We start from the raw sequence: 27,925 nt of genomic DNA, 5'->3' as shown, positions 1-27,925 counted from the left end.
TTGATCTTTCTGATTTCTTTATTTTTAGCAAAGTAATGACATAGGCTTTTATACATCATCTTTTGAAAACAGTGTTTCATGTTTTGTGCACTCCAGGCAATTTAAAATCAGACTTGCCTCATACCGGACTAATACTTAAAATAGGTGGTAGAAAAAAAATCGAGTGGGCAAAAATCAAGCCTTAGTTGTATTTTTTTTTCAATTTAAAGCCACCAGAAATCTCCCCTGTCTCTCTTAAACTGTAGACTATTTCCATATATACTACAGGAATAAGAATTATTAAAATAATCTATCATGGATTTATAATCCTATTCAGTTAAACTAAACATTTTGATTCAGTTCCAATGAATTAACCAATAATGAAAGAAGGTAATGTGTTAAGTACACTTTGAATTAAAAACAGAAACCTTTTTGGTTTCTTTTTTTAATGCTTGCAGTGAATCGCCAGAAAGACACAATTATGTATTATAGTGAGGTGTTCAACCCAAAACATTCACCATTCAGAATAACAATTAATATGCAGTATTTCCTCATTTGCTTTCCAGCGTGTAACAGTGGTTGAATCATGGTCGCCACCTTCCAAGTCGACTGCAGCACTTCATTGAAAGGCACTGACTACAGCCCAATGTTGCCATGTTTTTATCTTTTAAAAAAGCTGTTTTGGTAAAAGAGCGGCTCAAAAACAGTACAGCTGTGATGGAGAAGATGGAGAATAAAAGATAATAATTTTTTGCAAGGATTACCGTGTACCATATCTAATGCTTCCTATTCTATGTATGCTTGAGGCAATAAGGCCTACCAGTAAACCTTTCACCTTTCACATTTTCTATTCAAAGACTGTTAAGGGAGATGGCAGTAAATGCCATCTTTATTGAATTATGATCCACAGTGCTTTACTCGAAATAAGCAAGTATTAATCAACGTACAAATGTTTGCAAAAGGTAGAGCTGAGAGAGCTTTCGGGAAGGAAACAGCTTGTCAGGTGCACTGTCATATCTCTCTCAAAAATTAAAATAAACATCACAAGAGTTAGAAAGCTTGCTACCTACCAAGAAGGGTTGAATGAAGCATCTTTCAGACTTATAAATTTTCAGAACATTCTGCCCTTTGTTCTGTGCCTTGTGTATGCACCTGGCATGTGCATGACCACTTTCCTGGGTAAAAGTATAATTTTAAAATTTTAATTTGTTTTGTTTTAATTTTAGTGGATTCACCAAACCTTTTAAATCACATATGGGCCCCATTGGGTTTGGGGGTGTTTTCTTAATGTCTTGGTTTGGGGGTTTGGATTTTGGGGCTTTTTTGAAACTTCTTTCCTGCTCTTGTGGTCTTGCTGGCTTTTTTGTCATCATAACTTCATGCTTCTGTAATTTGTCTTGGCCAAAGGACAAAATCAACCCCAGTCTCTCTCCAAGCAGTCACATTCTTCACACTGCAGGCTGGAGATGGGACCGTGCAGTAAACCTGCACTCATGTGCTCAGAGTAAGGCCAGAAACACAGAAACAGTCTGTGACTTATTCCCCATCCAGAAGGAGTTGTGTGCTAGCAAATAAGAAGGCATGTAGAAATAGAAATGTATTAGAATAATGTAAAAAGAATATAAAAGAATGTATCAGAGTTGGAATCCCTTAATACACTACAGCACTGGAACTTTCAAGAAGTTACTTGGAACAATTATCGTCCTTTTTATCTTAAATGACAAAGCACTACTTTTGTGTAATATAATAGAACTTCTGAAACAAACAGATATATGGGGTGTGCCTACATGCAGCCTAGGTCTAGCCATGACAACCAGGGACATCCTACTGGGGCATTACAGCCCTTGTAGGCTTCTCACTGTTCCCCATAAAACCAAACCCCACACACAGCCCTGGCCATCCCATGGAACAGCTGCTGTTAGAGCCACAGAAGCAAAATGAAAGACCTGGCTATAGATATAAGCATACTTTAGAAGTACCTGTGGATGATCTTTTGTCATATTAACTTTATTTTATGAGTGTGATTTAAATACTAACCAGCAAGTAATTTGTTCATGCACTTGCCTGCTGAATATCCAGAATCGAAGAAATCAGTTAAATCATACCAGGCTTTGAGGAAGAAACTCAGACTTAAAAATTCTGTTTGGTTCAAGCTGGAGCCAAAAAAAAAGTAAACATCTACTGCAGATGAAAGAGTTTTCTCTAGTGAAATCCCACTAGGTGTTTTTCCAATAGCAATTCTCATTTAACAAGTGCACTCTGCCATGCAGGTGGGACCTGTTACAAGCAACAGCACATTGGAACACAAGCCTTGAATAATTAATATTTATTACTTACGAATATTCATTTTATTTATGTCTTTATTGCCAGCCTCATGCTCTACTAACCGTAGTAGGAAAGCAGTAAAAGTTTCCACTAGTTATATACACCTTCTAATTTCTAAAAGTATCTCCAAATACCTAAAACATATGTCTATTATGAGATAATTTTAAATTAAATAGAAAAAAATACTAACTGATTCATCACTTGTCATAAAAGAAAACAAAACAGTGAGACATTCCCAATGATGAATACACAAAAATGTCAACATGAGGCAAATTAGTCTGAAGGAGCAGCCCACAAAGCTGATTTGCCCACGGAGCTGATGTTACTACCCAGTAAATTTGATGTGAGCCTGCTTGCCAGCTGATGAAAGGGTAGTGAGTTACCCTGTGAACACAGGTGGGCAAAATTACACACAGCTTATCCAGTGAAGGTCAGAGCAGCTGGCAGGCTGCTAATTGCTCCCCAGGTTACCCCAAGGTAACCCAGGAATGCGTTTGCATTCTGGGTCTGAAGTCTCAGCAGCACAAGGCACCACAAAAGCCTCTCCACTTATTAACAGCAACTTACTATCTTGTAACACAGGGTGGTGATTTACAGCTGAGGCTGGTTCTTTTTAATAGGGAGATACTACAAGGCCTGAAGTCACTGTCACTTTATGTGGCCTACAGTTTTGAACCTAATTTAAATACCTAAATAGCCCCTCAACCTTCTTTGTATCCTTATTGTACTCCAGTAATTGTTATTCTTCTCTTTTCCCATGAAATACTCCAAAATACTTTTCATGAAGAAAAGTACTGATTTATCTGCAGCTCACTGTTCGTTGTTACTGGTAGCTTCCTTTCCCTGATAGCATTTTTGGTTACATTTGTCTAGGTTGTTGGCATTTAAAGAAACTGGTTTGACTCCGTAAAGTACTTAACTACTTAAATTTGGTTTTGCTGTAATCAGTGAAGTATAGTACTCATACAAACGCTTTGCTGAACTAAGGCATAACTCATATAATGAATTATGAACTCATAAATTTCTATTCTGAAAGCATACTCACTCTCTGAAAAGCCAAAATATATCTGAGGTATGTCCCACTGCAGGGGATGATAAATATTTTTACTTTTTCTTATCTATATGCAAACAAAACTATACAAATAAATAAATATTGATACTTAAGAAACAACATCGTCATAAAACATGCAGTATTTGTTCTCCCACTTGCTCAACTATTTTTATTTTAATGTAGTTTTTTAGGATATAGAAAAAGCTCTAAAATGTGATGCTACTAAATTTTTAATTATTAATACTTCTTGTATATTTTAATTAGGACTTTATTTAGACTTTAGAGGAATTTATACAATTTAGACTTTAGAGAAATTTGGGGTATCAATCCACCCAGAGAATTTCTGTATGTTTCTGTGTCAAATGGCAAGTTCTACCATGTTACTACCAATTTTTAATTGTGAAAGATTTCTGTCAGGTATCCATATTTCTATGAATATTCCTGGTTGACTTTTGCCAGGCTTGTGCTAAATATAGAAGAAATTAAAATTTTCATTATATTCAAGCTATGCTTCTGCAGTTTTTAAGAAAAATATTTCTTTCAGAAATTAGATAACACCGTTCTATTAGTAAGATTGGCGAAGCTGTGATGTGATATAGCACTACGATGTAAATCTGTTCCATAAGGTTTTAGAAGCTGTCATCATCCTTCGTTTTTTTTCCCCAGGACATTTTTATCTGTTAGAGTACAATGGGTCAAGTAGCAAAAACTAAGCAACTACTCCAGTAAAAACTTCTCAGTTATTTGCCATCTGCATTTATTTGCATTCAAGACTAGGAACAATGAAGATTAGAATCTAGTTCACGGATAGATTACAAAAAACTTACCTGGGAAATCTCCCATCAGGACTACAGAAATGAAAAGTATGGGGAAAAAAATCCAACAATAAGACCTTGAACAAAATAGTTTGAAATGTATATTTTTCCCTTTCTCCTCCTATTTCAGCCCCAGGTTATTTATTACTAAATATGGAACGCAAAAATCTGATGCACCGCAACATAAATTCAACTTTAATGATACACTGAAAAAATCTTATTTTTATCACAATCAACATCTTTCTGGATTTAAGAGAATTTACAGGGCACTGAAATAAAGCCTTAAATCCATAATACTTTTCCTACATAGAGGCTGATTGCTAAGGACAACAGTAACAGTATTTTGGTGAACTACAGACCCCACTTGTCATTAGTGGTCAGAAACTAAATTAGATCTCTAAATATATTTTTTTGTATGTATCCTAAACAATCTTCTTGGTATTTGACCCATGTAATTTGAGAAAATAAGCTGAACACCAGTAAGTTTGACAAAGCTGCAGAAAACCAGACTGCCCTACAGCTTTGTTTCTGATGTATTCCTAGATTAAAATAGCTGATAATTCACATCCAAATATGTAAAATAAACAACTCGTGCGGCATTCGAGTTGAAAGCACAACTCCTACAAAACTATGAATAACTTATTCACTAGCATCAACAGTAATTTTATCTAGATTGCAGTCTTTACACTGTAGGCACTGAAGGGATATTAAATACAACAATATTAACTTCAGCCTTTGTCATCAAGCAATACCTCCTACTCTTTGAAATTGAAAACAACAGCACAAAAATAAAGGCAAAGAAAGGACAACACAACCAAAATTAATTCTTAAAATCCAGAGAATATGGGTAAATGTTTGTGAGTCTATTGAAATGCTTAAATGAAAACCACTGTAAGCCTTAAAAATACAGCTAGATTGTAGCCCTACTTATAAAGGAAGAATGACATTTCTGATGCAAAATGTTAACGCATGCTGAGTGAAATATATTACACACTCATTCCAGGTAGGAGATCCATAAAGACTGTTTATTCTTTACTTTGCTTAGATAGTTTCGAGAGCTCTAGAAAAAGGAGGAAAATAGAGAAAGAGACAAACATCACGTATTCGATATTTTACTATCAGCTTGGTTTCATTTAGTGTTAACGCATATGTGCCTTGGTGCTTACAAAGAGTTCAAGGAACACTGGGTGTTATTAGATTGATAACCAACTCATATCCCCAGCAGGTGGCTCATAAATACTTAAATATATGCAAATTAGTTGGGAGAAGGTAGTCTTTACTTGTGGGTTTTAGGTCATACTAATGTGGTTTTCTCTTTCAAACAGAACTAAACAGATGTGTCAGAAGGGGTAAAATTCTTAATGGAAGAGAACACAAATAGTTTCTAACCTGCTGGTAAGGTTAGAAATGTCACGGGTTGTTGTCATTAGCATGGACTGGAGAGTTCTTCATCGTTTCAAATACATGTTCATATCCACAGGTAGTCAGATAAGTGGCCATTACCACATGTAGCAAAAGGACAAACAGATGAGATTCAGCTCATTAATTTTTGTCTCTCCTGTACATTTTTAATGTTTTCTAAGTTTGCAGTTGCCTATTGACTGCATGGAGGGAGTAAGTTCCCCCTTTTTTTCACTGAAAAACTCTCCTTATACAACAAAAAGTATCCTGTCTTGGAAAGCTACTTTCTCCAATTTTAAGCAAACATTCTCATATTTTGAGACAGTTTGTGCCTAGCACACTACTGGTGTGGGCACCGTTCTGTCAGAGATTGAAGGTAGAATCAAAAGCAAGATTTAAAAAACTCTTTGATGATGTTTCTCTACATTATTATTTTTAAGCAAGACAAAAAGTAGAATGAAGTTAAAATTTAATAAGGGAAACAGTGATATAATCAGCTAATTTATAACACTGACAGATCATAGCAGAATATCAAACATGAGTCATGACATGATCAGGGCTGACCTGATGTATCATTCAAAATATTTTTAAGAAAACTTATCACGTTCAGTAAATCACAGCTATTAAAATAATTCCTAGCAAAATAATATTCTACCGAATATAATTTTAGTCAATTTTTGCATTCAATTTATTCAATATGACTCATACACACACACACACACATATATATATATATAGCTTAACTTCAATGACCTTTATCGTGTCAGACATAAGACAGCAAACAATCCATCTCTTTGCACATCTGCTTACAAAATTATAAAGCAGGGAAGTCAGTGTTGTGCACAGATCATACCTATGGTTGTTGCTGCCTAAGGGCAGGCAAAAATATCTCTAATCAGACAACTGGGTTCCTTTAGGCTCTAGCAGCATGTCTTCATTTAGTCTGATTTCACTAACTGGGCTTTCAACAGTGACTGCAGTGTAAGGTTGTAATTACATCTCAGGAGTGAAAAAGCCCAAAAGCTCAGGTTCTGCAAAGCCTTGGAGTTGAGTTTTGCTTTCTGTGCTGTAAGGAAGCCAAATCATCTCCAGGAAAACACTGCTCCCTGTGCACACAAATACATTCATAAGCCCTTGCTGGACTGGGGTGCAGGCTGGGATTATATTTCTGTTGTTTAACTCTGCACACTTGGCAATTTTGATCAAGTTTTATCAGTTCAGTAAAAATGAAAAATTTTTGTCACTCCTGGCTGAGACTAATGCAGTGAACCCCTGACTGTTCTCAGGGTAATAATTTTAGCCCAGAATGACAGTTTTCATACCACTCAAATGACAGATCAATGGAATATTGGAGTATATTCACTTTGGCAGAGATGGCCAGAGAAAGCCCTAGTGCACTGTACCTTACTAGGCAATGAGGTTTGATATGATCAGCTGTTACCAGGAGCTCACACAGAAGAATATGGAATGATGGGCACAGAATAACCAATCTCTCAGACCTACACCGACTGACAGAAGGAGCAGGGGAGTGACAGCATAAAGGGACAAGCATTTGAAGTCATACAGGACTCATCTTTCCTAAACCAATTTGATGAATGACAGTGTTCCACTAATGGTGCAAAGTAGTTCATCTTTCAAGCAAAACAGCAGACTTTTAGACTAGGATGTTATCAAGGAAGAACAGTGGCAACAGTTCTATTTTGTCTGTGCCAGAACCCTGTCGCTGTTGTGATACCAGGAGAAGCAGTAACAATCAGGAGGTGGAAGTAGTCACAACAACAGCCTTTCCTGTATCCATCGGAGAATATTGCAAACCTGTCTCTTCAGATTTCCTCCCTTATTGCAAACGGGCTTTCCACCCCAAATTTCTCATTTTTCCGTTTTCTCTAGATAAATGGTGCAGTGGCAAGTACCTGGGAGGCTCCCATGTGTGAAGAAAAAAGGGAGAATCTTCTGCGCCAAAACATTTACTGACAGAAGTAAGAAACTACAATATTTTCTTGTGACTCTGTAGCTTATGATATTTTCATAAACTCAAAAAAGTGGTCACATTTCAAATAAAATCAGATCTGCTTGCCAATCAGCCTTAATTAATACAGGAGGAAAGCTTCTCCTTAGGCCTTTCCTTACAGAAATGTTGCATGTGTGCACAAGCACCACACACATACCCTAACTTTCTCATGAAGGCAAGCCACCCCATCCTTCTGTGAGGATGTGGAATTACATACCTAGGTTTTAGGAGCTTACTTCATAGGTCTGGAGTGCCCAGTGGCCTGGATTCCCCTATACCATTACTATATACTGGGGAGCAAATGGGGAAAAAAAGGCGGGAAAACTTTCTCCTAAGAAAACTTTAAAGTTTCCCCAGAGCAGCAGCTGATTTCTACCTCCAGACACAGATGTCTCTTGGTGTGTAGTGTCCAGGAGCTACACTGGGAGCTCTGGAGCCTGACACAGTAAGAACTCAAATATAACCTCATAGTCACATATAAGTGAATACACTCCTGACCAAGTATTTCACTAACAGTGAGCATAGAAGCAGAATGATAAATACAAGATCTCTTTAACTGATTGTGCAGAGGCACTGAGCTTTGCAAAAAGATGGCAGTTTTGAAATGGGAATTGCCTAGCAAGGGTATTCTACATTGCAGCCAGGCCCCTTACCATATCCAATGTATTACTGGCATAGAGCACTGTAAAGCTAAATTGGAATTATCATTCCAGCTTTCATGGCAGACAACAATATCACTACAACCACGCATAGAGTTCCCTTTAAAAGTTCTCTTTCCATCAGTGATAATTTGCTGGGGAAGATTTTATGGTGGGTAGGGGGAGAGCAGAGGCAGAGTCGGTGATGAAATTTTGGTGCTTTGTTGGTAAGTAAATAACTTAAATTTTTGGTCTGAAATACATATCTTACAACTGCTTTATTTATAAGTTCACAAGAAAAGGACAATTGCTCCTGTTTCCATTCACTACCCCATCCTCCATTATACACACTACTCTTTTAATTTTCTACTTATGGAGAGAAGTAAAGAAAAGTTATATAATACAATGACAAAAATAGAAAGTAAGGTAGTTACAAAATGCAAGCAATTTAGGGGACAGGTATTGCACTATTACACTGTACCAAACTGTGTGATGACTGCAATGTGAATTTAATATTCACAAAAGAAACCAATGAAAGTAAAAGTATAATGCAAAAATCTTAGCAAGTCCTCATCTGTAGTTACTAGTAGATTGCTTTTATACTCACGATCCCCTTTACAATTACTCTCTCTTTTTGCCTCCTTAAATTATATGATTCCTTGCAGGCTATAAGGAATAGAGCTGAAGCTCTGCTAAAACAGTCTAATGGCTTGTAAGATGCTTTCCTTCTCTGTTTTACCTATCACCACTTATAAGTAAAAAATTTATTTCATGCTGGTCATGTAGAATACATCTCCATTGCACGTTTCCTCCTTTTCTTTTTCTAGCTAATAACTTGGAGTAAGGATTTAAGTTAAATAGTTCTACACCTTGACCTCCATCTTGATGTGAACCGTAGGTGGCAGAGACTGTATTAGAGTTGTCTTGGGGGTGTTATGCATAAGATTTCAGTGCTTATATAGTAAAGAAAATTGTGCTTTAGTGTTAGCCTGCTGAGCATGCATTATAATTCTCTAACTATTTTCAGCAAGGTATTTTATGGTATTCAGTGTTTTCAGATGCCATACATTTGGTACAAGGTAGAATTAAATTTTTCATGTGGGGTTCATTAGCAAGGCATACATGTTTAGTTTAAATTTTTTCTTGTACTTTGCACAGAAATACACCAAGTGGCTGACCAAAAATCTAAATCTTAAACCCCAAAACTAAATTCATCTCTTTTTTTTAAATGAAATTGTGTAAACAGTATTATGATTCATTACATATGTGCTGGGAAATATATATCATTGGGAAAATATTGCCTGTTATAAACATACAGACTGTACTAAGTCAGGAAAATCTGCTAAAACCATTTCTGTTTTACTCAAGATCAGTTTTGCAGTATTGTTCCAGACTGTTATAGAGCAAAGACCTCACTTTAACATAATGGATTGTGGGACTGGTGTTACTCTTTGTACAAGAGAAACCCTTTTTGAGAGCTTAAATTTGTCTTGAGACAAAGAACTCATCACGTCCAGCATTACCTCATCAGAACTTCTTTCAGTCATGCACAGGGGAATAAAGGCAGCCCTTTTCCTTCTATGAATTTACCTTCAGTCTGTTATTACATTACATAATGCAGATGTTTTCTAGAGCTGTCTGTGTAAACACGTGCAATCAATCCCGTCCTGTGGTCTTTCTGTGTGCATGTAGATATAGAGATATATGGATATACATACACATGCAAGCATGCACATAGTTATCCAGCTGAGTACACATGAGAACTTCGAATCCCATCAAACAGCAGTCCAAAATCAGGATTGATTATAGTCATTATCAAGAGGACTTCAAATATGCCAAGATACTTTTCCTGAATATAGTTGTGTTTCTTCACCCTCAACTGTTAATATACTGGTGAAAGCCCAAAACTTCATGTACACCACCCATTCAACAGAGCTGCTAGTGCTCTGTCAAGGAACAAGCACCTCTGCCTGCTGTGGAGTTCATAAATATTGTAGTTACTGTTGATCCTCAAACCTTTTATGGAGAAATGCAAAAAAATAAAATCAGATTAAAATTACCTTAAATTAATCTTGATTTTATCCAGCTATGATCAAAGACTGGGCTTGATCTTGCAGGTCTTTGCTAACCTTAGTGATTCCATAATTCTGCTAAGATAGTTCAAGGGAAGAAATAAAGAATACTCCTAATTTCTTTTGGAAGGCAAAATCAGAATGTTTTGCCACTCAGAAATTATAGATAAAAATTATTAAAATTAATTGTGAATGTAATTCCTTTTATTATTCCATTATGCAACAGTGCTGACTGCAGTTTTATTTGCATGTGCTATTTACGACCTACATGTACCAGTGTCCTCTGTGTTCTTTTCAACACACATTTAGATGGAAGGAAAAAAACATTACAGCTACAGCAAGGTGGTGTATTTGGAGCACATATACAAACTACCCAGAACAAGTGTTGAGGTCTATTCCCAAATACTTTAAACTGAGAATTAAATAGAAGGAAAAAATTAAGGGGTGAAAATGAAAGTTGTCTTAGACACCGACGATAGATTTGTTCATCTCAGTATTGTATTTTCATTTTGCCTTTGGTACAATGACTCCCAGCATACATTACCCAACCCATCTGACATAATGAAGTGGGATTATCATTCATTCCTAGGGAATTCTAAAGAGTCATCACCAACCTTGGTCACCCATAGCACAAAAAGACCTTGGTTGAGATGTTAATTCTTCTTGTATGATTTCGTATGATTCTTATTTCCAAGGAATATTACCTCTACATTCCCGATCTTCTCCTTTGTCAATGTTATTTTCCACCTCGCAGTTATCATTGTTTCCCCAACTTTTCCCTGCTTTGTCCTGTGTGTCCAGTGTGTTCTTTCTACTACTCTTTTTTTCAACATGATTGCTAGTCCAGAACATTTGAGTGTTTTATATCTAGTTCAGCCACTTCCCGGCATATGCATTTCAGAATTTCCCTTTGTCATTTTTAACCTTTGTTCAGCTTTTACTGCCAGGACATAAGTCTCAATATGTATCAGATATTTTACGTGCCATTAAAATACCATACTGTTGTATTAACTTCCTTTATCTGAGTGTACCATTTTTTTAAACTACATTCCACATGAATAGTAGTTTTTGCTGTCTTCTTACTCTCACTAACATATAAGAATTTCCCTCACTCTCCCAGAGTGACTGCATCTTGGGTTTGGCTCAAGTACGTACTTCAATATTATATTATCACATTACACAGCAATGCAGGTGCCACTCCAAGAGGGGGAATAGTAATTAAACACCTTATACACAACAGTTAGCAGTAAAAAACACCCTAAATTATTATCCAAAATCATGATGAGGGGGATCACTAAAACCTAGTTTTTAAGGCAGTTTAGGATTATCTTTTAATAACTCCTACTCAGAAGACATCCCATTTAAGGGAGAGAGGGAGGAGAGGCATTTGTGTGGATGCATGCCAGTGACTGAGAACAAAACAATTTCTAAAACTATCAGGTTTAGAAACATAAAACACCAACCATGATTGAGATATTAAATGTTATTTTTAACCATTTCATTTAAATAATTGTAAATACTACACACAACAATTTACCATAGTTAGCAAAGGTCCTTCAAAGCTCTTAATAAATGAGGTTCATCTGTAGTAAGTGGCTTAGTACAACACTGGCATTCCTAATCAAATTTGGGACAGTTGTGTTACACAGATTCAGTTTATTTAATTAACTTACAACTGCTTTGTACTAACGGTAGATGGGCAAATGATATTATTTGTGAGAACACTAAATAAAATAAATAAAAGAAAATGAGGCACATGATGTATTACCAGGATAAATCTTATCACAAAATGTAGGGAGAAGAAAGCCTACAGCAACAACACTTAGCACACTTCATTTGATTCTCATCTGTCAACTTCAGCACCAGTGGCTCAAAAAAGAATGCAAAGGTAAATGAACATCGAAATGTGTTATACAGCACTTGAAAAAGAATCAAAAAGAAATAAATCAAAACTTCAGTATTATTTTAGGCCAACACTTATTTAAAATATAGGACTTTCATAAGATGCTGGTAGCATGAAAGAATCATAGCACAAATACAGTAATAAAAAACCCCAAGCAAATAAAATAAACCCACCTCTAGCTAAGCCATAAGCTAAGGGCCAGGGGTGTAGATTTCTTTGGTTTTGTTTTTGTTTAGCTTGGTATTTTTGTTTTAATAGATAATTATATTCATTCCATCCTAAAGAGTATGATGCAGAGTCCCCTAAAATTTGATCTGTGGCTCATGATGCTGACTGCCCTCTTATTTGCCTGTGTTCACAAACAAGTGGTCCTCTGTGTCCTCTTCCCTTCTTTCAAGAATTGAAATAGACTTTTGATGGGCTTACAAGTTGTATGCCCATGGGTCACAGTTCAGGGGGATGCAGTTAGTGGGACTTTGCCAGCTAGAGAGGTTTGTTAGCCCCTGCCAGGTCCTGCACAGGATGGTGGCTCTCTCCTGTTCAGCAGTACCTCATGCCAGACATAGGTTTTTAGCAACAATGGCACCTGGCAGCAGAGGAAGCAGTGGGTGATAGAAACAAGGAGCCATTTGCGCAGAGGCCACTCCATCCTCCACCTCACAAGTGACACCAACTCACACCATTGCCCTAGAAAAGTTCTCGCACATTTGCTCTACAACCCATGGGGGATGTTTTCTCCATTTCTCCTGATACTTTTCATGAGTTACTGTTGGGACATAGCACCCTAATTAAATCAATAAAGGCTTCTATAAAACCACCAGGTCTGGGAGAAATCTAAGGAGAAACACAAACCAGACCCATATTGCAGGTTTGACTGATGTGAAATGGGAAAAAGTGAAAATGAGCCTTTGTATGCAACACTGTCCCAAGGTCAATTCTACCTAGACAATCCTCAAGCAGTCACACTATTTAATGGTTTTGGGCTATTAATGTTGCACAAGTATATCAGCATTCATTATCACACTAAGTTTGCAATGTTGATTGGTTTTGCTTACAATAATCAGAGCTCTTTTTTGAGGTTAACTCATCTATGACTGCAGCTGGAATGTTTGATTTCCTTTTTTCTTAATTGCATGTAGAAGAAACACATTGGAATGATTTTTGACCACCTACTGCTATATCTCATAAGATTTATATCAAGTTCTTTTATTAACAGGCTGAAAAGCAGCAGCAAAGAAAAGCTTTGATGATAATAATAAAAAACCCTAAACCTTATTTCATACCTGTAACATCATTCCCAGAAAGATATTTTCCTAGTATTTGCTCCACAAATGCTTTTTATATTACTGAAACTTAAATTGTAATACTGCTGCAAGTAGGGATGAAACATTAACAAATTTAGGCTCCTAGAGCTGTATGAAGTTAAGATTATACATTTCAAAGGTTTAAATAGGTGTTTGCCTAAGAGCAGCAATCTCTATGGAAAACAAGTCTGAGAAAGAAAGCACCAGTTGGATTTTCATTCTATTATCATTGAAATGGCATGGGGCTTTTTTTGTTAATGACTGAATAAATCAGAATTTCAGCTCTATAGTCACAGCATTTCTCCTAGTTATTCTTTGTTTGACGCAAAACTGAACAGCAGATGAAGAAACAACTGATTTTACAATGGAATGCAGCCTGCAAATTTGAATTGGTCACTTGGACTAGATGATCGTGTTAAAGTCCTTTCTAACTAAAATATTCTACTCTTATTAGCTGAATTACTTCCCAGGAAAAAAACAACACCCAAATAAATGTGATTTAATTTATCATTACAGCTATAATAAGAAGAATCTGAAGATAGTCAATGTTCTTGTAGAGATGGTAAAGATGATAAGGATGATCCAGGGAATTATAAACTCATGATCCTCACTTAAGTACTTAAGAAAATTGTTGAGAAAGTCATTACAGATGTCATTATAAAGTACCTGAGGCGCAAACCAGCATAACTTTCTGTAAGTGCAAATTTTGCTTAATATAATAGAATTCTCTGAAAAAGTTAGAGTGAGTAATGAAAGAAATTTAGATATACTGAAACTTAGTTTATGAAGAAGAAGCTCTCTGCTTTATTATGGTGCGATAAGGGTAAAAAATTAGGAAACAAAAATAAAGAATTAAAGAATGCATCTTACAGCTTTTGGCATGAAAGCCATTAAGTATCATTTGGGGTCTGAATGCACATTTCTCCATTCTCTGTTCCCGTCCTGCCCTGAAGCACTGCATGGTTGAGCCATTAGGTTTATCTTAGGTCTTTGTAGCCCAGACAGCTTCCCACAATCTTTCTCTAGCAGAACTGCAAAGCCTTTTCCTGCTCACTATGAATTTGAAGCAAACCTTAATACAATGTCTCTCCCACCAGCAACAGCCCTCATAGGTTTTTTTAAGAATGGGGCATAAAAAGCACCCTATGAAAACACAGTAGCACCACATGGAGATATAAATGCAAATTTAAAGCTCATGGCTGATGAGAGAAATATTTCTAGTGCTCATCACAACCCAGTGTTATTTCCTGCCTGAATAAAAATGCTGGAAAAAAATGCCTGATATTTATGATTCAGTAGTCTTGCAGTCAGCTGAACTGGTAATTAAAAATTGCATCCAAAAAAATTATTTATAAATACACACAAGAACTAGAAGTAATGATGTAGGTGGTTAAAATGAGAGAATGTGAAGAAAAACCTCCTGGGGTGGTCAATGCAATTCTTACAAAGGTCTGCAGGCTGAAGCTCTTAAAACCTGAATTGCATCCCCTGCACAGGTTTTGCAGTTATTCAAACCTACATGGGGCAGGTGTAAAGCTCACATGTGGCAGCATTTACACCCACATAGCGCAGCTCAATGTCCACAGAAACCAGCTCAAGGCACTGTCTCATCCAGCTCATCTCTCAATTCAACATGCTGCTGTAAGACTGGAAAGCTGTAAAAGCCATCAACTCTATTGCCTTAAAATTCAATCTCTGTAAGAAGTTCAGAATATACTTTAATATCTTTCTAACTGTTTTAATAAAATCTGTAATTAACTAAATGAGGATCATAAATGTTATGATGTTTTATACAAAATGTGACCCAATCAATATATGTAAATGACTCAACCATTTTCTCCTTGGTGAAAGCATCTGAGGTCCAGGAAAGTATTAGTAACACAGCAGCCTCAGTACAGTCTCCAACAGAAAATTCTGAAGGAGGAGAGCTATTTTATCATTATAACCATTATCATGATTTACAAGCCCCAATAAAACAGGCAAACCCTGATCTATTTTAATCTAGTGCATTAATAGTCTGAACTGTACTCAGAAGCATGGCACTGGCAATGGGAGAAGCAGAAAGACTGTCACGTTCCCAGGAGTTATTGTTCTTTGATGTTCTTCCTGCAGCTTCCTCTACATGGCTGGAGCCACTGGTGTGCTCCTGCTGTCACCAGGACTAGATGAAGCTGGCCATGAGATTTCATGCTTTCATAAACCCCTCAGCATCCTAAATTATACCCATACACAAAAGGCAAGCAGTGAGGAGGAGAAGTGACAAACCAGCAAAGTTCTTTGAAAACCCCATGAGTTTCACCATCAGGAGCTGGTTGTGAATCTGTGCACAGGCAGAGAAGCCCTCTGTCCAGAGCCATGCAAATGATCAGAACTTAAACTGATGACACCTTCAAGAATGACAAATCCCAAACAAACCACAGGCTGAAACAATAAATCATAACTTTATCCTAGTCAAAATTTTTATCACTGTCAATTCAGAAACTTTTGCACACAGTTTGGTATGATAACCATTTTGTCATGGACACTGTCAAACTACTGTCACCTATACCTTGCTGATAATCAACTGTGTGCCCAGATTTATTATCAGGAGTCAAATTCACGTGCCAGCTGTCCATCCTTAGCATGGAAGAAAGAACATCAGTCTCAAATGCCTTTTGAGAAGAGAGAAACTTGATGTCTTATGTCAATGTCTTCATTTTTTTTTGTTTATACAGTAATTCTCTGAAACATTCAAGAGGGGAAAGAAAGACAAGAACAGCAATGAAAAAATCATTATGAAAGCAAATGAAATATTTGCAGGTTACAAAAATTAAAGTTAGGGGCTGTCCAGTTCCAACTGAAAAAAAAAACAAACCCACAAGTGTTCCTGTGAGTGGGAGAGCAGGGTACAATAAAAGGAAAAGGAAGGGAGTGAAAAATGAACAGTAAAGAAAATATTCATTAATTCTGCTCACAATTTTGGAAGGGAGGGAGGGAGGGAGGGAGGGATATGACTATTTTAAAATAAAGAGATCGTAAGAAACTGTTATTGACCCCAAGGGATGAAGAAGAAAGCAGATCAGGAAATGTTTACACAGATAAGAGAGGTATTCAAAATTGCTGGTCTATTGCCCATGAGAGGTTTCAATTACTTCTCCAATCAGCACAACAGTGGATTTACAAAGAAAGCATTCATTTTCCTGGAGTTGGGACAGAGTCAACAGGTTTGAAAAGACATTCTGGAGTTAGTTTAAGGAATTAAACCAAATAAAATGGGCAAATATCTATAGTTTAGTGTTGAGAACATAGTTTCAAATACACATGGCTAAAAATCCCTCAAACCAAAAAGCACATAAGTAGTAAAACTTTAACAGGTAAAAAATATTTGTGCAGATTAAGTAATTTAACAGAATTCACATGTCAAATTTACTTTCAAAATCACTGAAAGCATGTGCAGTTCAGTTACAAGATAGTTTATAACTTGTACTTTCCTTTCATTTGTTCTCATCCCCGACAGTAGTTTACTTAAATGAGAAACAACACACTGCATCGAAAATCCTGTGAACCTGATGAAACCCTGTGCACTCTTCAGCAACATTAAAATAGTGCTACCAACCTTACAGTGCTAAAGGAAATGAATAGAAGACGCTGTTGCTCTAAAGTCTCTGTACCTGACAGACTTAAATGTGTAAATGTTTCCACGAGGCTCCTGCGAGCACCAACCTTTACAATATTATAAATAACACATGGGTACCTTAGCTGAAGGCCACAGTATGATATAAACTGAATTAGTTAACCTCATGCTAAGAGAATTAGGAGCATTCACAGAATGCAGTACCCAAGTGGAGGGTGTTACTTTGCAGGGAATGACCAGCACTTTCTTCCATCGCTTCCAGTTAAGATACACCACTGTGTCTACATTTTGCAGACATTTCTAAACCCAAGTTCAACAGCTCCAGAAAGTTCAAATTGCATTTTTTTCCCTTATTATTTCACCAAGCTTTCATATATCCATATTCTTAGTCTACTTTTCCCTCAGTCTTCTGCCCTCCACTCCTAAATCAAACTTGTACAGGCTTTCTATAACCAGAGTTATACTACATTTGGACACAAATAAAGTTCTCAATATTTTTGCTGAAAATGACTGGGAGTCCCAGTGGTCATGTCTTCCCTAATTATCAGCCACAGATACTTTTCCCTGTACATCCTACTGTCTCCAGTGGCATTTTGAATGTTCATATTTTAAATTTAACGTCAGACTTAGTAGATAATAACTTCTCTCTCTTATTCCCTGCTTAGATAAACTTTATGCATTTGTCTTTTCTAAACCTTCAACACAAGAGGGTTCTTTTGTTGTGGTGTTTGGCTGTTTACTACATGAGCTAGCAGAGTCAGAAATCCATCAATGGGAAAAGACAGGAAGAAATGACAAAAAAAACCCCAAACAAAATAATATTTTCTCTGCATTGATACTTCATCTCTGGCAACGTTTTTCATGTCATAAATTGATCAACAGCCATTAGCTGATGCAGTGTGTTCCATTCTGAGTTCAAATGGACATCTGGTTATTGCAGAGGGAGCACTGCAACATCTTCCAGCCTTTATACCAGATTTATTTACTTTTTTAATGCTGAAAAGGGAAATCAAGGAATCCAGGTGTAAGAAATAAAGAAAAACATCCACTTGTAGGTAGTAAAAAAAAAACCAGAAGATCAATCCTGTGTTGATATGAAATAATCTAACTGGTTTAATTATTAGGCATCATTTTCCTTTCAAAGTTCAAGGCCAATTCCTTATTTGTTTTGGTAAAATAAAGATATAAATTGTGTTCTCAGGGGTTGTGGGGATATATTTGCAGTTACTGGAAATCTTGCAGCTTACAGCAACCAGTATTCAAGTTCCCTTTGCCTGAAATCCTGTAAAGTGTGCTTAAATGGGGATGTCAGGGCTTTTCACATGGCAGCTCTGGGGCATCCTTGCTGCAAAGGACAGTTGAGTACTGCATGGACAATCAGAGAAATTATAAAATTAACTCAGCTGGAGCCCAGGCTGGGCTCTCTGCCAGGGCTACAGAGGCTCTGTGCCTGCTGTGGCTACAGCTGCAGTGACACTGATGTAACAGCAGTGTGGGACATCAGGGACAGGGTGAAGGGGGGAGCTGGAGGGAGAGAGTGTCCTGCAGGTAAGAACCCCAAAAAGGTACCCCAGACCCTGCCAGCAGCGTGTGGAGAGGAGCTAGCCTGCACAGGGGCTTCCAGCATGGGATGCACCCAGCACAGGGCTTTGAAAGAGGGATTTTGGGGCTTAGTGTCCTGTTATCCTACTGCCTTGTCCCTGCATTGGTGAGAGAGGAATGGGGGGCAAGATTCTCACTTAAAAATGTGCATTTGTGGCCTATTTGCCCCTTTAAGAAAAAAAAGCAAACGCAAAAATTGTTAATTTAGAATGTGCTCAATTCTGTTCAGATTTTAAAACAGCATGAAGATTTTTAAGTCAATTAATACCCACTCATAAGTTTTACGGGGCCCAGACAATGACAATAGGCAGATTCAGATCGAGTTCTTAGATGTTCCCAGAAAGTTGCACATACACAAGAAGGCATAAAATGAGAGGCATATGCAATTTCTAATTTTTTTTTTTTTTCCCAGACACTGCATTTTTCAGAACCTAGATCACTTTTCCAGATGTAGCTGCATCACAGGCAGGAATGAAAAACTTGTTACTCCTGTGATGGAGTGCTTTTAGGTATACTGACTACAACTTAAAGGACTTTCTCTGATCCTGGTGCTCACTGGAGAGTTACACAGGACCCTCTGTTTATAACTGCACCCCTTTATTCTTTTCCCTCTTCAGTATTGTAGGAAATCTTCCGTTTTTCAAAATGCTTCCTGCAAACATATTGCTTGAATATTTCCAAGAAGAACCTAGTTTTTATATTTATGGGGTATTCTTTGATTATCTGTAGATGCTATTTCATCATTTCTTTGTCTTTCTGGTATGTGTCATCCTTCCATCGTAGCCTCAATTCATTAAGAAAATGTAAATTTATTCCCTTGTCTCTTTGATTAATAAAATATATGGAATATGGTTTTTCAAGAATGAATGTCAGAATTTTACAAAAGTATAATTGTACAAGTATCAGAAAGAAAAACACATAAGAATTAACAGCTTTTAATGAGTATGAGAAATAGCTCACAGAAAGCAATCCATGCTTCAGGATATCTTTACCATAGCCACATACGACCATATATTTTTCTGTTACACCTAAATGGTATTCAGAAAATCAAACAGATTTTGCCTGAATTAGACAGATCATATTTACTCCTTCTCACCAGCATTTTATTTCCCCTACATTCTTATCTAAAATAATGCTCAGGTGCTCATCATAAGAACCCGTGGCTGTGGCTTATGCCAGTACACTTCTCACAAGCAACTGCAACTTTGATTTTTACCCTGTAACTTTGATATTTACATTGGCGAGGTATACTCATCATATACTTCTATACTCTTCATACTCTTCAAAGAGGAAAAGGTTATCCATGAAAAGATGAAATATCTAATTAGGTTCAAAGTGCCAATAAAAACTGCAACAAAATATTCATGAGCTTAAATTGAAAAAAAAAATTAAAAATAGAAATAACTTTAGAATAGAAGTCTGTATCAGTGGATTAGAAAGGCCACCCCATGGTGTGACTCTCGGCCCAGTCTCCCACACAGGGCTTGGCCTTGTCCCAGCTCATCACTGAAAGGGCCCTGGGCTGCTTTGCCCTCCCCAGGCAGGGGCCAGCCTGGGTGTGACAGGCACTGTTGAGCAGGTGGCACCGGGGCTCTGTGGCACAGAGGTGGCTGGGGTGACTGAGAATGTCACTGATCACTCCTGGCTCGCAGCATTTCTCATTCACTGGTAGGAAAACAAAATGTAAACACAATGAGATACAGAGAAAGTGACCCTGTTATACCTACGACTTCCTCACGCACAGCAGATTTACTATGCAGTGAACAAGGACAAGGGAGTGCAAATCCTTTTTAATAGTATGAGGTAAAAACAAAATAAAAGTGAAGGATGTATTGTGCTTGCCTTTTCTATGAAGAGGTCAGGAGTTTGCTGTTGAAGGAGAAAGATTTTTTTTGTTGTTAAGTCACTAATGGTAGTGGTTTAACAAAAATGCTTAGACAGTCTTAAAAACCATGGCCAGACAAATATCCAAACCTGCTAAGGAAGTGGAGAGAGAAACTAAGGAATTAGCAGGCACATCCACAAGTTCATTTAGTTCAGAAGAGACCCCTGGGGACTGGAAAGTGGCTAACATAACAAAGTTATTTTAAAAGTGCCTGGAGACATAACAGGAAACCATAGACCAGTTAGCTTGATATAAAGTGAGGAGAAACTCCTAGAATATCAAATGGGAAAGCACTTGAAGAAGCACAGCTAGATTAAGGATTGACAGTATAAGAGCAGAGAGAGGAGAGAGCTTGGGGTTCATGGTTCGCTAACTTGCTGGGATTCTTTGAGGAGATTTCTGCCACAGTAGTCAGGGAATGCAGCAGGCACCACCAATATAAACCTTTCTCTCTATTTAAGAAAGCATATGCCCTACTTCAGATAAGAATAACTCCTCCCTTGATGGCACACCACCACAGCCTCTGTGCCAAGAAACCTGATCATGTCCAGACACACCAAAACATTCCCTGAAGAGTACCATGTTTTGGGGAAAGCCGGTCTTCCATAGATACATTTCTCACACAGAAATTATCTGAATCAAATCTAATGAACAACTTAGTACTACTTTTCATCAGTTGTGTCTAGCAATATCAGTAGCAATGCTGCTTATCAGAAATCCTTATTAATGTTGTGAAATACTTTGCAAGAAAAAATAAAAAGAGAAAAAACTAAGAATTGGGTCCTGTTTTTAAATCCTCAAAATGGAAACAGCTTGAAGTTTGATTTCTTTATACTTTACATGAAAGTAAGCACATTCTCTTGATATGCCACAGTCTGCAGATAATGAACCAGGCAGAAAAGACAGCCCTGAAATTCTGCTTTGATTCATGGGAGAGACAGGACAATAAAGGCAATGAATATAAAACCATCTACCACTCAGTAAGCATTTCAAATCAGTTTCATGATTATAAATAATTGTTACCATATTTGTAAAGCTGAACACTAAATTCCTCTTTTTGTTAAAGAGATAATTGTCCAATTCATGTAAGCAGAAGTTACTGTCTTTCCTCTCTCCCTTTTATGTAGCTGTAACTTCTGCTAAGTTTTATTTCATGAAATGAGACCCAAGATGCTGATCAGCACAGTTAACTGAAATAGAATGTTACCCAAAAATGAAATGTTGCTGCAAAGGAAACATTTGGCAAATGCAGAAGTCAGATTGTGGTCATGCAGAAGCATTTTACAATTAGAAATGTCTCGTTCTATTCTTCTGCCTGCCCTTGAAGAGCCAAAGTAACTTGGATTTTTGGCTATAGGTTGTGAGCTCCCAGACTGGGATGACTGCAGATATGTTCCAGAAGATCGAGCTGGTTGACAAGACGTGCCATTTTCAAACAGAAATAACCCGGCTACTACAGTAGTTACAACACACGAGTTCACATGACAGAAGTATATCTGCATTACCAGCAGGAAGGCTGTAAATTATGAGATAGAATTGTTTATTCAATGATGAATTTGGTGCTATGACTCTCACCATCAAGAACTTTCACATTTAGGAAAAAAAAAAACGTTGCAGAAAGGCAGGGTAAGCTAGACGTGGCAGAATTATCCACTGAAGTCCCACTGCTTTGAAGAAAACTGATGAGATTTTTGAAGAAAAAAAAAAAACATAACAGAAACTCAACCAGCAAAAATCCATAAAGAGATCCTGGGTTTTAAGACCAGAATAACACCAAGAGTTGGAAACAGCTGATTTAAAAGATCAGTTGAGAAGAATCCTGTGAGCTATTTTCTGTACTGCCCTGAAAGAAAAAGAACAATGATAGGTCTTGCCAGAAATTACATGCAGATAAACCCAAAAAAACTACCAATGTGACACCTTACTGAGGCCTAAAGAGGTAAACTAGCATCAGAAGCTTCACATGAGAGTTTATATGCCTTACATCATAGCTAACGAACACTACTTATCTTAGAAAAAGACAATTAAAAAATGGCAGCACAATCTGTGATTAATTTCTGTGTCTTGAGCATTGTGAACACAGCAAATAGAAAGACAGATTTAAATATAATCTAAAACATGATATTCACAGCTACTGGTATTCATGACTTTTCTCAGATTTTTCTTACTCTTTCACCAGCCTGAAAAATATCGAGTTTCCATTCAAAAAGCGTCATCACCCTCTCCACATATATCAACAGCAAATTTGCACGTATGATAGATATGGAGTGCCAAGGTGTGCTTTGCAACAGCTTTTGCAGCCAAATATTTTCTGCTTCTTACTCTGTAGTTGCTCGCAGAAGTTCCAACATGGTGTTCTCCCCTTTCCCTTCCTCCCTCTTAAGTGAGGAACAAAGGCTCCATAGATTTTCTATTATTAGCAGCATAAATCAGTTGTCAAGATAATATCTGCCAGACAAATCCATCAAGTGATGATCTTCATGATGGACTTAAGTCTCCTGTTTGTCTTTTTTCCTTTAATAAAAGAATCATTGAGGTTGGACAACACCTTTAAAATCATTGAGTCCAACCATAAATCTAACCCTGCCAAGTCCACCACTGGACCACATCCCTAAGTGCCACACCTACGTGTCTTGCCAATAAAAAAACTAGTGGAGTTTGGCTGTACCTGCCCCCGGATCTCTGGGGGTCACCGATTTTAGATGTTGCTCAAAAGAAATAAGAAATCTACCTCAGGCCAATCTACTTAGAGCATGCAGTCCAGTCCAGTCATTCCCAAAGAGAATTTTATCATTTTCCACTCTTCACTGATAATTTTCTTCAGGTTTCATCTCCAAGCAACACTGTGCCCCACCAGAGAAAGCATGCCTCTGTCTCTTCTTGCCTCTTTTCATTCAGAGATGTAGCCATAAACTGGTATCCATTGCCTGCTTGCAAATGGTCACAGGCCAGGGTCCAGTTCCTATCACTGTCTGCATGTTGACACAGTCATAAATTTTCCAGCCACCTCTTGTCACCACCTGCAGAAAAACAAGGCAACAGACAGCTCCTAATTCCTCCCTGCTCACAGACATGACTTGCTAGAAGCAGACTCCCAGCGCTGCCCTATATCTTTCTGGAATGATTCACATAGCTCAGCCTGAAAATCTGTAATTACAATTACTCCTAGCCCTGGCTAAATTGCTAGTTTGAAGGTTTCTCCCCCAATTATATTCCCACAGCTCAATGCCAAATTACACTATACTATCTGAAATGTCATCTAAGACTTCGGAGGCTTATCAGAGTTGGCTTAACTGGCTAGTATGAGACCTTTTTAATGAGATGATTAGCTACATAAAACAATGAAAACCTTGAAGCCTTGTATTTGGCTGATAATATATATATTTATAAAACATTAGTAAGAGTTTTAGTCCTGGTAAAATGGTAAGTGGATAAAACTGGCTGCTGCCCTAATGAGATAACCACCAAGCTAAGACTTCCAAGGAACATTTAAATATGGACTATGAAAATACCTCCTTTGTTCTCTCACTTCTTTACCCCATTTGCAAGTCTCTGCTTTCTGCCAAGTGTGACAGCAGGCAGCTTTCCCTGTGCAGAGATCTTCCGCTTACAATCTTCACACTAAACAACTCTGAGAATAGCCAGATAGTCTTCCAGATAGAGTAAAAGTCACCCATCTTTTCATAGATATATAAAAAATACTCCCAGGGCTGATGAGTCAGGTTGTTTTTCAACTGCTATGTAGTAAATAAAGTAGTAAATCAAACAATATTCAAACAACGTAAAACACTGCATTTTTTAGACTGACATGTCTCATAAACACCTTGTCCAATTCATTTCTCTCACCATTCTCTCTTAAAAAAAATAAATACAAGTTCTTTTGAGGAAGAGGAGAGCACATGAGAAATGTCTTGGCTGCGTAGTGAAGTTGAAAATGAAACCAAACTCAGATTTATAGCAGAAAAGGCTAATTACTGGCTTAAACATGGAAACAATTGTCTCATATGATATATGGTGATGAATCAGCAGAGCAGCCACAGGTCACAGGGGACAATGTGAGGAATGAAACTGCTGCTTCTATCAAGGGGTCACACTTCATCAAAAGACAGATTATTTGGGGGAGACCAAACAATCCCAGAGCCGCTGCTACAAGGAGCTGGCCAGTCTGGAACCGAGGGTAAGACTGACTTCCTTCAGCAAGAAACAGGCCCAGAGACCAGGGAGAAATGTGCTGCACCAATTGCTATTTGCACCACTGAAGCAGCAGTCCCTGGCCCTGCCCAGTACAGCCATGGACAAAGATGTGCCAGTGTGCTGGGGACACCTCCCGAGATCCCTGGCCCCAAACCCCAGGCAGCAGATGTGGTGCCTGTTCATCTTGGACAAAGGAACAGACTGATGGGGGATAACCAGCCCTTGACTGGCCTACCTGGGGGTAAGCTGGAAATTCATTAATTGCAGCTGTTAAATCTAGCAAAACAAAGTGTTTCTGCAGCTCTTCTTGACTATCATTCCCATTAGACACATTCCAGCTAATTCCCAGAGCCCAAAAGGCTATTGAAGTTGCAGGCCACCCAGTTGCTCACCCTGGGACACAGCACAGACAGGTGCTTTAAGAGCACATGGGGAAAAGTCTGGTGTGTCCTGCCAGTCCACACTTTTTCTTTTTTAAACATAGAAAGCAAAAAAAGTCTCTCACTAGATGTTACCAGTTTCTTTTCTTTCCTAAATCTTGCTTATGCTACTTTCATCTCCACTGCCAGGGGCATTTTTGGGGGGCTAGGTTTCAGAAGGGTAGTTGCTTTTTTACTGTCTGTAATTGAACAAAGCTTTGTCATTTGTCAAAGTCTGTCTTTTCCATTTTATTTCACCAATTTTCAGTAATTTTTTTTCCACAGGTGTGGTACTGAATAGCAAACAAAAGTTCTCCCTACTCTAAAATTCGTTATTTCCTCAAGAAAGTCTACACTATTCCATAAATGAGAATTGTTCCAATAGTTGTGTGGCATCATGGAAGACCTCAGTGATGTCTAATGGCATCTGAGCCTTCCCACTGTGCAGTCGCAAAGAGAGAAAGGCTCTGGGGACAATGGGTGAGGGGCCCAAACCTCACAGAAAAAGGGTGTCACCATGGCTACACATACCCAGCCCTGCCAGCTGAGAAGAGCCAGGTCCTGTCAGATGGCCCTCAAAGCACCCAACACTTCTGCCCACTCCTCAAAGAGCAGAGCACACACTGCTCACACCACAATGCCTGGAGAGCTCTGCAAGCCTACACAGCTTCTGCCCCCCTGCCCCTTCCAAAAAGTACTTCTTCTTTATTTCTCTTTTTTTAATAAAGCACTTTCGTTCTTCTTTTATATTATTTTGTTTTTAAGTCTGCATAGTTTATAAAACTCAAACTGTGGACTTAGGGTTTTTTCAGGCAAAGGGACACAAAAGATAACTCCAAAGCTGCAGCAAGACTTCAGGGAGCTAAGGAGAAGCTGTGTAAGCAATAAGCTGGGTTTTTTCTGCACTGAATTCCTTAAATCAACACTGATATTATTGTTCCCCATTCAATTTTATTATACCACTTAACTTTCTTGTCACATTAGCAGGAAATTCCTATGCCTCATACCAGCACCATCAAGAAGAAAAGCTGCAGTGCTCATTTGATCTGTTCCAGAGTGATCTCCCAAACAGAGACCAGAAACTCTGGGCCTTCTACCTAACCAGAACTTTTGGGGTATTTTTTGGTATTAGTACAAGACAGAAAAGCTTTAATATTGCAACAATTTTTGGCAAAATTATAAACTCCTAAGATACATTTTTAGCCATGTCTTTTGTAGGTAGAGGAAAACTTCACCAACTTTACCATATCTTTTAGTAAGAAGTCCTATGATTTCTAAAGATAAGCCATTCTTGACAGAAAAGTCAGTCTAAGTGTGCTCAAAACTCATTTTTTAGAAGAAGACAGAAGATTTTGAATGAGAAATAAAATAAAAAATATCATGGAGGAGTTCTTCTATGCAGTCACTGATCTAATACACTTAAACCTAAGAACTCATGATCCCCTGCCACAACTGTAGTGAAAATGCATTAGTGCCACTTGCCAACAAACTGTGTAGTTAAAAGGATTTCCAGTCATCTAGTCTTATGAACTGGGAAGGAAAACGTGGGAGTCTGCAGAAGCTGCTGTCCATATGGATAAGCTTTAGGAAACAAACTCCCAGCACTACAAGGGTATCTTATACCATAATTCAGATAACAGAAGTGATTTATAAGAATGGAAATTCATATAAAAACAAGAAAGGAAAGGGGAAAATAAAAGGGAAGGCAGCAGAGCCATTTTATTAATAGGTAAGGTTGCTTGCTGGTGTATCTCCTTCCTTCCTCAACCTTAATTTCACTCAAACTCAGACTTCTGAAACAAAGACCAGAACAAACCAAGAAGTCAACACCTTCATGACACAGCTCTGGATCCATTGATGCATTCCCCCTAGTTTCATAAGTATTTAACTTACACAGAAAATTATCACTGACTGCAATCAGTCCCAGCTTCCAAATTTCAAAAAAGTGGATCACCAGTAGCTGCACTGACATCAAATTCCAAAATATGGTTTAGTGGCAGACCCAGCAGTGTTAGGTTTACAATTGGACTCAATGAGCTTAAAGATCTTGTCCAACTGTAATGATTTGATAACTCTGACTCCCTGCTGATCTCTACCATAACTTCCTGTTTTCCCATTAAACATTAATATAGCAAAAGAATCCCAAACCCCTGTTCTTTTCAATTAAATTCATTTTTTCCTCAGACACAAAAAAATTCTTGATTCTTAAAATCATCTAAAATTATTAATATCATTAAGAAAACTGTCAGCTGTTGAAGGAAAAAGTGGAAAAAAAAAAAGCTTTCAGTTTTATTTATTACTTACACTTCAAGTAGCAATGATGTGGTTACCCATGGCAGGCTAAGAATATAAGCATCACAAAGTTTCGTAGACAGAAACAGGATCATCCCACTGATGAAGTTTAGGAGAAGATAGAAGAAACTAGGCTAGAAGCTTCAAGCTACTATTAATGTTAGGAACAGCTTCTCTGAATTAAACTTACTTGTCTTAATTAAATGCATGATTCAATGCTGAGTAGCACCTGTGCTTGAAATAGGGTTTTAAACAAGTTTAGTATACTTTTTTAAAAAAACTTTTCTTCTGTACTTTTTAAAAGAGGTGGAAAAATGTTTATAGATGGTTAGTTACCATGGAATTAAGCAGACAAAGATTTCTGAGATAATCCTTCCATATTGTTTTAATATCCCATTTTTGGCTTTGACTGTTGAGGCCC

At 37.6% G+C, this 27,925-nt stretch overlaps 1 long non-coding RNA gene across 2 annotated transcripts in view; it reads right to left on the bottom strand.

The window, feature by feature from the left end:
* The window catches only part of LOC136294642 (uncharacterized), a 41,828-nt gene extending 14,175 nt beyond the window's left edge, over positions 1–27,653 (bottom strand). Inside the window, exons 1-3 of one of the 2 annotated variants that reach the window (XR_010722470.1) lie at positions 27,517–27,653; positions 23,331–23,619; positions 19,140–20,379 (exon numbers count right to left, since the gene is read on the bottom strand). This is a non-coding gene — a long non-coding RNA (uncharacterized lncRNA). Of the gene's footprint in view, positions 1–19,139; positions 20,380–23,330; positions 23,620–27,516 lie in introns of those variants that run through there. The other variant, XR_010722471.1, reaches the window with a different exon arrangement.
* Positions 27,654–27,925: the final 272 nt, after the last annotated feature.

Source organism: Chamaea fasciata, unplaced genomic scaffold, assembly GCF_029207755.1.
Source record: "Chamaea fasciata isolate MVZ Bird 193981 ecotype frontalis unplaced genomic scaffold, bChaFas1.0.hap1 SCAF_10, whole genome shotgun sequence".
Classification (NCBI taxonomy): domain Eukaryota; kingdom Metazoa; phylum Chordata; class Aves; order Passeriformes; family Sylviidae; genus Chamaea; species Chamaea fasciata.
This window is presented reverse-complemented; position numbering and strand designations above follow the sequence as displayed.